Here is a 10,369-nt window from a genome sequence, read left to right as displayed (position 1 = left end):
CCCGCCTGCTCCGCGCCCTGCCCGCCGGGGCCGCGCTCCGGCCGCGCCGCCGGGCGCACTCCGTGGCGCTCGTGGGAGCCCCGCTCTCCAGGGGCCAGGTGGGCATCGCGGGGGGCGCCGGGTGCCGCGGTCGCCCGGCTCCCCTCCCCGGCGGGGCTTGCGTACCTGGCTGCGGGCAGCGCTGTCTGACGCGTTCCTCCTCTCTTTGTCTCGCAGAAACGGCGCGGAGTGGACCACGGCCCCGCTTCCCTCCGCGCCGCGGGGCTGGTGGAGCGGCTGGCCGGGCTCGGTGAGCACAGCGCGGCGCGCGGGGGCGGCGGCGGGGCCCGCGGCGCCCCCTCCCCGCTCGGGCAGCGTGACTCAGCCGCTGCTGCGGGCGGGCGCGGCTCCTGCCCCCGGACCCGCGGTGCCCCTGCCCCGCGGAGGTGCCGGGAGGGAGAGGCTGTCGCATTCCGCGCGGGAGGGGCCGCGCCGGGCCCTGCGGGGGTCCCGGGACAAAGGGCGGCCGGGGGTCCCCGCTCCCCGGGCGGATGCGCTCCGGCTGCCGGAGCAGCGGGACGCGCCGGCACATGGAGCGTGTGCTGCTCCCGAGAGCCGGGGAGCAGAGCCGCTGAGCCGCTGTGTGCGCTACGGCATCCAGACGAGTAACTGTGATCCTCGGCGTGTCACATACCCCATACAAAGGCTTTGATTTTTTTTTTTCTTTTTCTTTCCCCCTTCTGTGTTCGAACCAGCTTGTTTCTAAAAGATTCGTTTGCTTCCAGGTGATGAAATTCAGAATTTTCTGGAGAAGTCCTCAGTTTTATGTGTGAGGTCTGGTGTGAAGTCTTTGAAAACGCTTGCAAATACCACCCTGTGAACGGGCTGTTTCTGGTCTTTTTGTGCCAGCGAATCTATGCACTTAACTGTGATTCAGCTTCTCACATCTATTACTCCTACAAGCTGAGACCTGCAGAAAGCTGTACCACAGTTATTAGAAACTGTGGGTATGAGGATATGAGAGATAGAAACTCGTAAAGCTGAACCGTGTCCTGGACAATCTTTAATCTAAAGAGTGTTACTGAAAATGGTGTGATGAGGATGGATTGCAGGCGTGGACCACAGAAAGAACCAATATTTGCCCCCTGGGTGGTTAGTGTCAGTGGAGATAGATGCATACAGAGATAATTGCCTAATAACCCTCTAGCAATTTTATTCTGACTTGTAAGAACTCTTCAAAACAGAAGCAATTGTTCTGTGCAGCCCTGTAGGCTTATCCTGCATATCTTATGATTCACAAGCTGAAAAGTCACGGTCGGCAGCCAAATGAGTAGCTGTTCTTTTCCTCACTTGTTCTGTGCAAAGTACAGACACTTGCCATCATTGGCAGTACTTGAATTCTAGTGAGCAAGAGCGATAATCTCAGCAAATGTGCAAGAGAGCATCTAAGAGAGGTTCTTTGTACTGGAGTAGTTACTGAGCCTAAAGTTTATTTGAAACTAACAAATTGCTAGGTTTGAAAGGAGGATGCTCTTCTAAATAAGACTGTGGGCAGCAGATTACTTTGTATCAATAACAGAATTTTATACTGGAAGGCTTGGGGTTCTCTTTCAAGTGGTTCAGAGCTAATGCTTCCACTTTGTAAGAATTCTTTGAGGAAAACCCCAAACCCACAAAACCCAACAAAATTGAAAACTAGAAGAAAAAGCCCTCTCATTTGCCTGACACAAGCTCACTTCAATAGGAGCTTGTAGAAGGTAGAAAGAAAGGGAAATTCGAGCCCTTTCTGGATTCCAGTATCAAAATGTTATGGAGATAGAAATGAAGCTAGCCAAACTAAATTAAAAAATACTTTCTCTGCTGAGTTTCTTATAGGCTGTTTACTCATCAGTCAGTTATGCACATGGGGATATTTTCTTGCTGGTCCCTTACAGTTTTTAGAATCTCTTCCTCCTGCAGTTGCATTTTCCTATTGCTGGCAGGTTCTTCCACTGGGGTGGGGTTGGTTTGTTTTTTAAGGTAGTGCTGATGTCTATTGCTGCTTAAATCTCTGCAGCCCTTTCAAGAACAGGTTCTGCTGTGAGGGCCCATCCTGCAGTCACCAGCAGGCACAGAGGAGTGGTTTACAGTGCAAAGACAGTCTGCTTGAGGGGAGGGTGCTGGGTGGAGGAGGATGCTGCCATGTAGCCTTTTGTACTGTACACATTTGTTGTTCATGGGAACTTAACAAATAACTGTTTTTATGTGTGGGTTGCTTGTTTTTCTTCCCTGGAATGCCAGGATAGCTTTGGCTGCAGTACTATTGTCATAGTGCCATTACATGGAGTCCTGTGGTATGCTGAACTGGCAGTAAACTTCAGCTGCTTTCTTTGTCTTTCTAACACCATGAATTTTCTGCTCGTACTTTTAAGAATGCCACAATATGAGTGGAGCCACAGTATGATTCTAATTATTATTTTGGACATTCTAGTTATCTGTTTTATTATAGGAGTTAATAATTTTCATGCATTCTTGATTTCTTTCCAGGAACAGGCAAATTATACTGCAGCAGGCCAGGTTTCTCCTTTAAAAATAAATAACACTTGGCTAAGCCACTGGGCTTATTCATCTGTACTGGCTAGTTGTGAAGCATTTGTGACCACAGGGTCTGTGTATGTGGGTGCATATGGAAAGGGTTTTTTACATGATCCTGTTCCGTGCTCAGATATGAAATAATGCTATAAATTTGATTTTCCTTGTGATTACCAGTTTGAAACCAGGTATGAAATGTGGAATGATGCTTCCCAGTACAAGAGTGAGGCTGGATTCTGGGTCATCTAAAGTACAGATGGGGGAAAGAAGCAGTATTCCTCTGTGTTAACAGTAACTCTGAAAATTGCCCTCACTGTCTTTCAAGTGGAAGAGATTTCTGGTGGTCAGACTGTGCTCCTGAAATGTTAAAATTTATTTATTTAAAGTTTTGATTTATTTCTTTTCCATTTGTAATTCAAGTTCAACTCAACCTGGATAAAATGTAGGTGCTCTGGAGGGTTCTCTAAAAGGTAGCATTTGGGTAGTAAGATGCATATACTATGTTTGTTTGTTACTTTGAATGTGAAGCAGCCACATGGCTCTTCACATGTTTGTCTGCCTTATTTAATGACTTCTGTAGATAGTGCTCCAACCGTATCAGAAAGAGTGAGAACACTAAACTTTTCTTTCTGCTTTTTGCATTGTTTTCCACTTTGCTTTCATCAGCTGGTGTATTTGGGGGATGGTGATGGAATTTTATTGTTCCTTTGACCCTATCCTAATTTCTGTTCTTTCATAGTCCTATTGCAGTGTTCTGAGCTGCTATTCCAATTTTTATTTTTTGGGGGGTGGGGAATCCCTCCCTTGAAGGATTCTGTGACCATACCTACATGGTGCAGTAACTTCTTTTGGCTGCCTCAGTTAATGACTGCCTGTGAACTGCTTGTTTATGCTTAGGCTGAAATCCGAGGAGGGAGCACAGAGATGTTGTTGCTAATCTGTACCAGACTGTCAGAGATGAATCTAAGCCACCAATTTGACTTTTTCCCCCTTGTCAGAAGCAGAGGGATCACAGTTACCTGTTGGTAGTAGCTCCAGGTGTACTCAGAGTCACTGTAGCATGAGTCCCAAGCCAAAAGCAGCGGGTGTGCAAGTCTAGCAGGAGTAATTAAAACAACTTACTCTGCCTGTGGGGAATTTTATTCACCTTGGAGATGTTTGTCTTTTGGCTTTGCTTCTTCTCCTAAGGGAAACTAAAATATTATCACCTTCAAGGACATGTTGCCAAAAAAGTAAAAGTACCATGTGAAAACAGAGACACACAGCTCCTTGGCATGGGAGAGAAAAGGGTGTAAAGCATGTAGGTCTGTGTATTGCTCTAACAGTATATGGAAATGGGTGCAGTATTTGGAGGCTTTTGGACTTTTTTTGGCTAGGAGTGGGGGAGATAGGTGGCAGATGCATAAGCCAGTGGAGGTGCAAAGTATGAAGCTTTTTCAAGTGGGAATTTCTTGGGCCTCTCATGTTTGTTGCAGATTAGGCAGAGAACTTAATCAAACTTCAATCCAGAGTTTTATGTAGTCCTCTTACCTGAGGAGAGAAAGGCCTTACTCAGTTTTATACTTAATAGAGAGCTACTGTGTCTTATTGTAGCCTTTGAGGTGACAGAGCATCTGTGCTGCTGGCATGGGAACTGTAAGATTTTTTTCCCAAGTATTCATTCTTGCATGTTGACTGTTGTTGATTACTGAATTAAATTTTTTTGGTCTTTGTTTAGAACTGCATGCAGCTGGGTTGCTGAGCTTAGTCAGGCTTGGATTTGGGTTACTGTAGAATTGATTGGCAAAGTTTGGATCTGAGTTGCTGGCTTGACAAGTTGGTGAACTGCAGAGACATTACACACAGAGGGGAACTACACATGTCAGAGAGAATGAGCATCATGTCATCATTCTTCTGTTGGACCGGACAAAATTCTTCAGTCACAGGTTTCATGAGGTCAGTGTAGTGACTCAGAAAGGAGTAACCTCCTCTAAAAGAGGAGTGGAGCTGTTAATCCCTGTGTCTCTGGAGTTACACTACTGCTTTGCCCAAAACCATTGGACTCCTGTTGACATCTGCTGCCAGAAATAGCAATTCAACTTTGCTTCTTCACCAGGATAGCTCATATGGTTAGTATCAGTCTTAATAAATCATGAGGCAGCTGCTTCTACATGTATCCTTTTTGTCCACCTACATCTTCTTCAGTAAAGAGCTTAGAAGGAAGATGAACAGTTTAGTTGTGCAGTAATTATGCATAAATAAATATAGGTGCTGGGATTCAGCAGATTTGGACTGGCAAGAGTTACAGTTGCATTACAGTTGGGAAAATAATGTTCATCAGTCCATCCAGTAAATGTGCTTAAAAAGTTGCCTGTATCCCTGAAGAATCTGACAAACTGTACCACTCTGCTTGCCCTGTATTTGAACTGAAATTGGATTTACATGTTGGAAACAAAATCTGTCAGGAATGGATTCTTGAATTCTTGGATTAGATTCTAGCTTTGTTTTGTGCTAGCTTTTACCTCAGTTGTTTCTCTTCAAAGCTCAGTATTTTAAACTTGTAAGGACATTAGTACAGCCAGTCAAATATATCTAATCTCTAGAATTCCAATAAAGCCTAAATTTATTGTATAGATAACATCAAGATCTGGCTTTTTTGAGTTATGTTGATGAATTGATGTTTGCTGTTGATGAATTGGGAGACGGGCAAAATTCTAAATAACTGCTGGCATTTAAGCAGCATGTTGTTTAGTTAAATCTCTGCATTGTTGAGGTAAGAAATGTTACTGTTCATGTATTTTTACTTCTGATCACATCTGATCACCAGATGTGATCAGAAGTGTTCATTTGCTAGGAACATCCTCAGGACCAAAAATCAGTTTGGATATAACATAAAGAGATCAGACTAACAGCTAATTCTTCTTCCCCACAAAGCAAAAATAGGAATGCATTTTTTTAATCCAGGAACACCCTTTCCCCTCCTTTTCCCCTGAAACAAAATGGGTAAATGGCAGTCCTCTGCCATTTCTCTTTCTTTAGACACAAGCATGCCCCAACATTTCTGTTTAATAATATCAGTACAACATACTTATGTAGTACTGCAACTTATTTCTGGAACTAGACTTAATTACCTCTTTTTATTTATACAGAGATAAAGATCCAGAGACTCTGCTATTCTTGCTTACCTCTCAAATGTGGATTAGCCACGATTGGTTACCTTCAAAGACCAGTGGCTTATCAAAAATCAAAGCACAGCCAAAGGGGCTGAATGTAACTGGCATTTGCAATGAGTCTTTGAAATGATGCCACTTGTCAGAAGGCATCAGGGGCAGGTGCTGCTCCACTCTGTGCGGGAAGGCAGCCAGGACTGGCTCTGATGGCCTGGCAGGCAGAAGGAGCCTGCTGGGTTTTTGGAGGAGAGCTGTTTTGAGGAGGCCTCCACTAAGGCTGTTTTTAGGCTGCTTCTTCCCAACAGACCTCATTGCCTGTCTTGCCTGGAGCAGGGGAGGCTAAGCTCCCCTGGGAGAGTGTGCTCTGCTGTGCACAACTCTGCTCAGCAGCTGCAGTTTATCCTTTTGAGTGCTGTACCTTCGACATTTGCATGATTACAGGTAGCCTTGGAAGTCAGGAGAAAAATGCCAACACTGAAAACAGAGTCAGAGCAGTCCTTGCAGTCGATTGGTTCTGATATTCCCTTCCCTTCCCTTCCCCATGCTGATGGAGCACAAAATCTGCTTTGGAATGAAAAGCTTTGTGTCAGCCATCCATCGATTTGATGTTTGTTTTTCCCTCTCCCATTTGGCTGGTGCATACTTGAGGTTGCACTCTGAAATTGGCTTTAAAAGAATCTTTGTGAATTTGGGGTAAATGTCACTTGATGCTTTAACTGTAACTGTTCTGTGTGTCAGCTCAGTTTAAATATCTTTAAAAATACAGCCATGCTGGATCAGGAAAACCTGAATTGATTATTTCATCCTAATCTTTATTTAAATAAAGGGAGGGAGACCAGGGTAAAAGACCAATGAACAGAGCTCTTGGGGGTTTTGTATTTTTTTTATTTATAGTGATATCCTTCATACTAGATATTTTCATTTTATAAAATTAGTTTTAATACATGACTTAGCTGAATTTCTGCACCTATATAATTCTTTCTGGACTAGAGTACATTTAGATCACATCCTGGTTTAATTTTTCACCATTAATTCTGTTGAAGGAATGGAGTTGCTAGGGGGAGGGGGAGGCACAAAGGGAGATGACAGAGGGAAAATTAGGTAATGAGTTGGATTTTGATCTGCTTTACAGTACACATGATATATACTGCTTTCTCATTTAAAACTTTATTCACAAGTCTCATGGACTCACAAGACCAAGAGGAGACCTGTGGCAGGTGTATGCTTATGTGAATATGGTATGGAGGACTGTGTTTCGACAAAAGGTGGAAATTTCTATTATACAGGGAATGAAGCACTGAAGTTAAATACAAACAAACCCCCCAAACCCACAGACCAACAACCCACCAGATGTTTCATTTGTATATGAAGAGGTAAAGTGGTCAGATGTTAGTTTCTCCCAGCTGGTTAAGAGGGAGGAAGAGAATTTCAATAATCTCTAATATATTTTATTCTCCCTTCCTCTCAAGTGTTACCTGCCTGGGTTAACAAATGTAATAACTGTTTACTTCTGTAACAATCCAAAGCACAAGGTGCTGCTTGTTGAGGAAAGCTCTTTTGGCAATCTGATCCTCATGGGTGTAAGGGCCCCATTGTGTTCTTGGCATCAGGAGCTGTGTCTGGGCTAAGCTCATTTGAAGGGAATTGGAACATGTGCAGGGTTTGTTGGTGGTGTGGCAGGCACAATAGCTACACCCTTCTCTCTGATGCAAGCCACAGTGCAAATGTTTACCAACACCTCAGACTGACGTTTTTGAAGACCTCTTAAGGTCAACTGCACTGAATTTCATCAGAGATTAAAATGAAAATATGCACTTTGTTTGTTTGTGTAGTTGTAACACACATATGTCCTGGATAATTCTGGAGGGTTAAAACTGCCTTAAAAAAAAAAAAAAGCTTCAGAATGCATTGGTCATAATGAATTGAATAATTTGTTTGCTGTTGTGTAACATTTTGACAGTGTGTCTGAGAAAGGATTACAAAGTCCCCACCATAAACCAATAGGTTCATGCTGAAAAGAAGGATGGAAATTTGGTTTAGTTCATGTGAAGTAAAATGTTAAGTTTGCCTATAAACATTGTTCATAATAGTCATTGCATCCTAAAAGGCCTTAAAGGCCTTTATGTGTTTGTTGCAGGAGTGATGCTCTCACGTGAGCAACTTTATGTATAACATAGTATGAAAAAAGGTCTAGTGACTAGGATTTCCAGATTCCTTTGACAGTAGTTCACCCATAAGAGGACTTTACTTTTGCCATAAATTTAGATTTTGGGTTGTTTTTTTTTTTTAAAGTCCAGTTCACAAATGCCCAGTATGAACCAGCAGTGTTGGGAGATCAGTTCTATCCCATGTTCCTTGTGCTTTTGTTCCATGTCCCATTTGCTGCCTTGCAGTGCTGTTATATTTATTATGTGAATGTGCCATGGGGCAATGTCTGCAAACAGCCTGGGTTTGGAAAGCTGAATCTCCTACTATCAAGTTTGCTGCTTCTGTTGCTGGTGCAATTTCCTAGTAGAGGAGGATGGGGGGAGGCTTTCTGTGCTGCTGCCCAGATGTTTTCCAATTAAATCCCACCTGACACGAGCTGCCTGTTTTTACAGAACAAAATTCTCTAAATCTGTGCAGGGAATTACTGTAGTAACTGCTGACTTCAGTGTGTATTTTGCTTATGGTAGGAAGTGAACTTCAGACTTGTCATACAGCTCTATACAGCTTGCACATCTCATGTCCCAGTTATATGCATCATAACCATCACTGACCTAGCATGAGTGATTCATTGACAGCTTTTGTGAAAAGGCATGCAGTGAACTCTGTTTTCTCAGGTGTATACTTAATTTGTTGGGTTTCTGTGTTTGGCGGTGTGGGGTGTTTTTTTGGTGCTTGTTTGTTTTGGGGGATTTTTTTGTTGTTGGTTGGGTTTTTTGTTTTATCTTTGTTGGGGAGTTTTGTGTGTGAGATTTTTTTTTTTCTTTAAAAAAATATATTTTAAGTCTAAGGCTCCTATGTAGGAAAAATGAAGATTTGTTCTACCTGATACAAGTAAGGTTCTAGCTGTGCAGGCTGGATAAATGACTCCTGTCCATCCCCTGGTCTGCAGGTTGAATGCCTGTGTAATCTTCCCCTAACCTGTTCTGGTCAAAAGAAATTAACCTGGGAATGATCTACTGTGCAAACTATTTCAAGCTAATTTATTAATTTTTTGGCTGAAATGTGCCCCCAGGCACCTCTGATGACAGAGGGGGCACTGCAGCCCTGAGCATGGCACTCCTGAGCTGAGGCTGCTGCCTTTCCACGCTGGCCGTGCATTCCGCCAGGGCTGCTGTGCCTGTGCAGTGCTGGTTATGGAACTGCACTGTGGGCTCCTGCTCAGAATGACACCTTCATCTCCCTTGGATCTCTTCTGAGCTTCTGAAACAGAAATAGATTACTCAGGCCTGCTTTTTTTCTCATTTCAAAAAGGGATCTCTGCTTGAGCCAGAGTGTTGGTGGAGCAGGTTGGTGGAGTGTTGGTGGAGCTGGTATTTGGTTGTTATAAATTTCCTGCACTGTTGATAATTGACTAATGAGTGCAACATAATATATTTTTAATTTGGAAGTAATTTCTGTTAGGCCTTGAAAGTGTGAACAGAAGACTTTTGATCACATTTAATTTTATATTCTTTCATTACTAGCAAAATGTCTGTGCTGCTTACTCCTTAAGTACTGTCTGGTACTTAATGATACGTTTCAATTTAAAAGAACTTTAATCCTGGCTAGACCTGACCTGCTTCACTGACAAATGAGGTGCTCTGCTTTCTGATGAATGTAAGGAAGCTGACTTTCCTATCTCCCCATAGTCCTTTCTATCTTTCAGAACTTGAATCTACTGCCTTTTAAAAGGCCCCATACATTCTTCATGTTAACTTTCAGTGCTGATTTTAAAAGCTATTTTAAGTATTAGTAGCTATATGTAAAAAGATAAAATAAAGAGTGTCCCAGCTACCAAAAATAGTAAGTGGGTATTGTGGGGTGAGGTAGATTAGAAAATCTTTCACTAATGGCCAAATAACAGCAAAATCCCCCAGACTGCACAGCAGTACAGGATGTCTATCCTTTGAGCACAAATAATGTAGTTGAGAGCTTTGATTTAAGAAATATGGCCAAATAACAGCAAAATCCCCCAGACTGCACAGCAGTACAGGATGTTTATCCATTGAGCACAAATAATGTAGTTGAGAGTTTGATTTAAGAAATGAATATGTGCAAGCAGGCAGATTAAATGGAAAACAATTCAGATCTTTAAGTTTTAGACCAATAGCTGAGATGCTAAATAGAAGCTATGTCAAATTATAAAAGTAGTTATTGATGTATTAAACAGTTTATCTTTGTGCAGTACCATTAAGACAAATGTGCATTTTAATTTCATCTCTAGTATCTGGTCATTTGAAAAACTGTGTGTAGATATGCACTTCCACTGATGCCTCAGGTTTTAGCTTTTATATATTTCAGATTCTATTCTGCTTTACTGTGTAGGTCTAGGCTTCATATTAAGGAATACTAAGCTCCCTTCATAGAATAGGTAGACAAAACAATTCCTTCTCTATCTGGAGACCAAGGACACATGATCCAAATCTCAGGGCCAAGAGCATAAACTACCATGGACTGAAGAGAGAAAAAAAAAAAGGATGGGA

The 10,369-nt window shown here is 42.7% G+C and overlaps 1 protein-coding gene across 1 annotated transcript in view; it reads left to right on the top strand.

Annotated features, from left to right (window-relative positions):
• Positions 1-6: 6 nt before the first annotated feature.
• The window catches only part of ARG2 (arginase 2), a 20,804-nt gene continuing 10,441 nt past the window's right edge, over positions 7-10,369 (top strand). The window contains exons 1-2 of the mRNA XM_039704897.1: positions 7-98; positions 217-289. The gene's annotated coding sequence lies outside the window, so the exon portion shown is untranslated. The remainder of the gene's footprint in view (positions 99-216; positions 290-10,369) is intronic.

Source organism: Passer montanus, unplaced genomic scaffold (genome assembly GCF_014805655.1).
Source record: "Passer montanus isolate IOZ18808 unplaced genomic scaffold, ASM1480565v1 scaffold18, whole genome shotgun sequence".
Classification (NCBI taxonomy): Eukaryota; Metazoa; Chordata; class Aves; order Passeriformes; family Passeridae; genus Passer; species Passer montanus.
The sequence above is the reverse complement of the archived record's forward strand: the minus strand, read 5'-3'. Positions and strand labels throughout refer to the sequence as shown.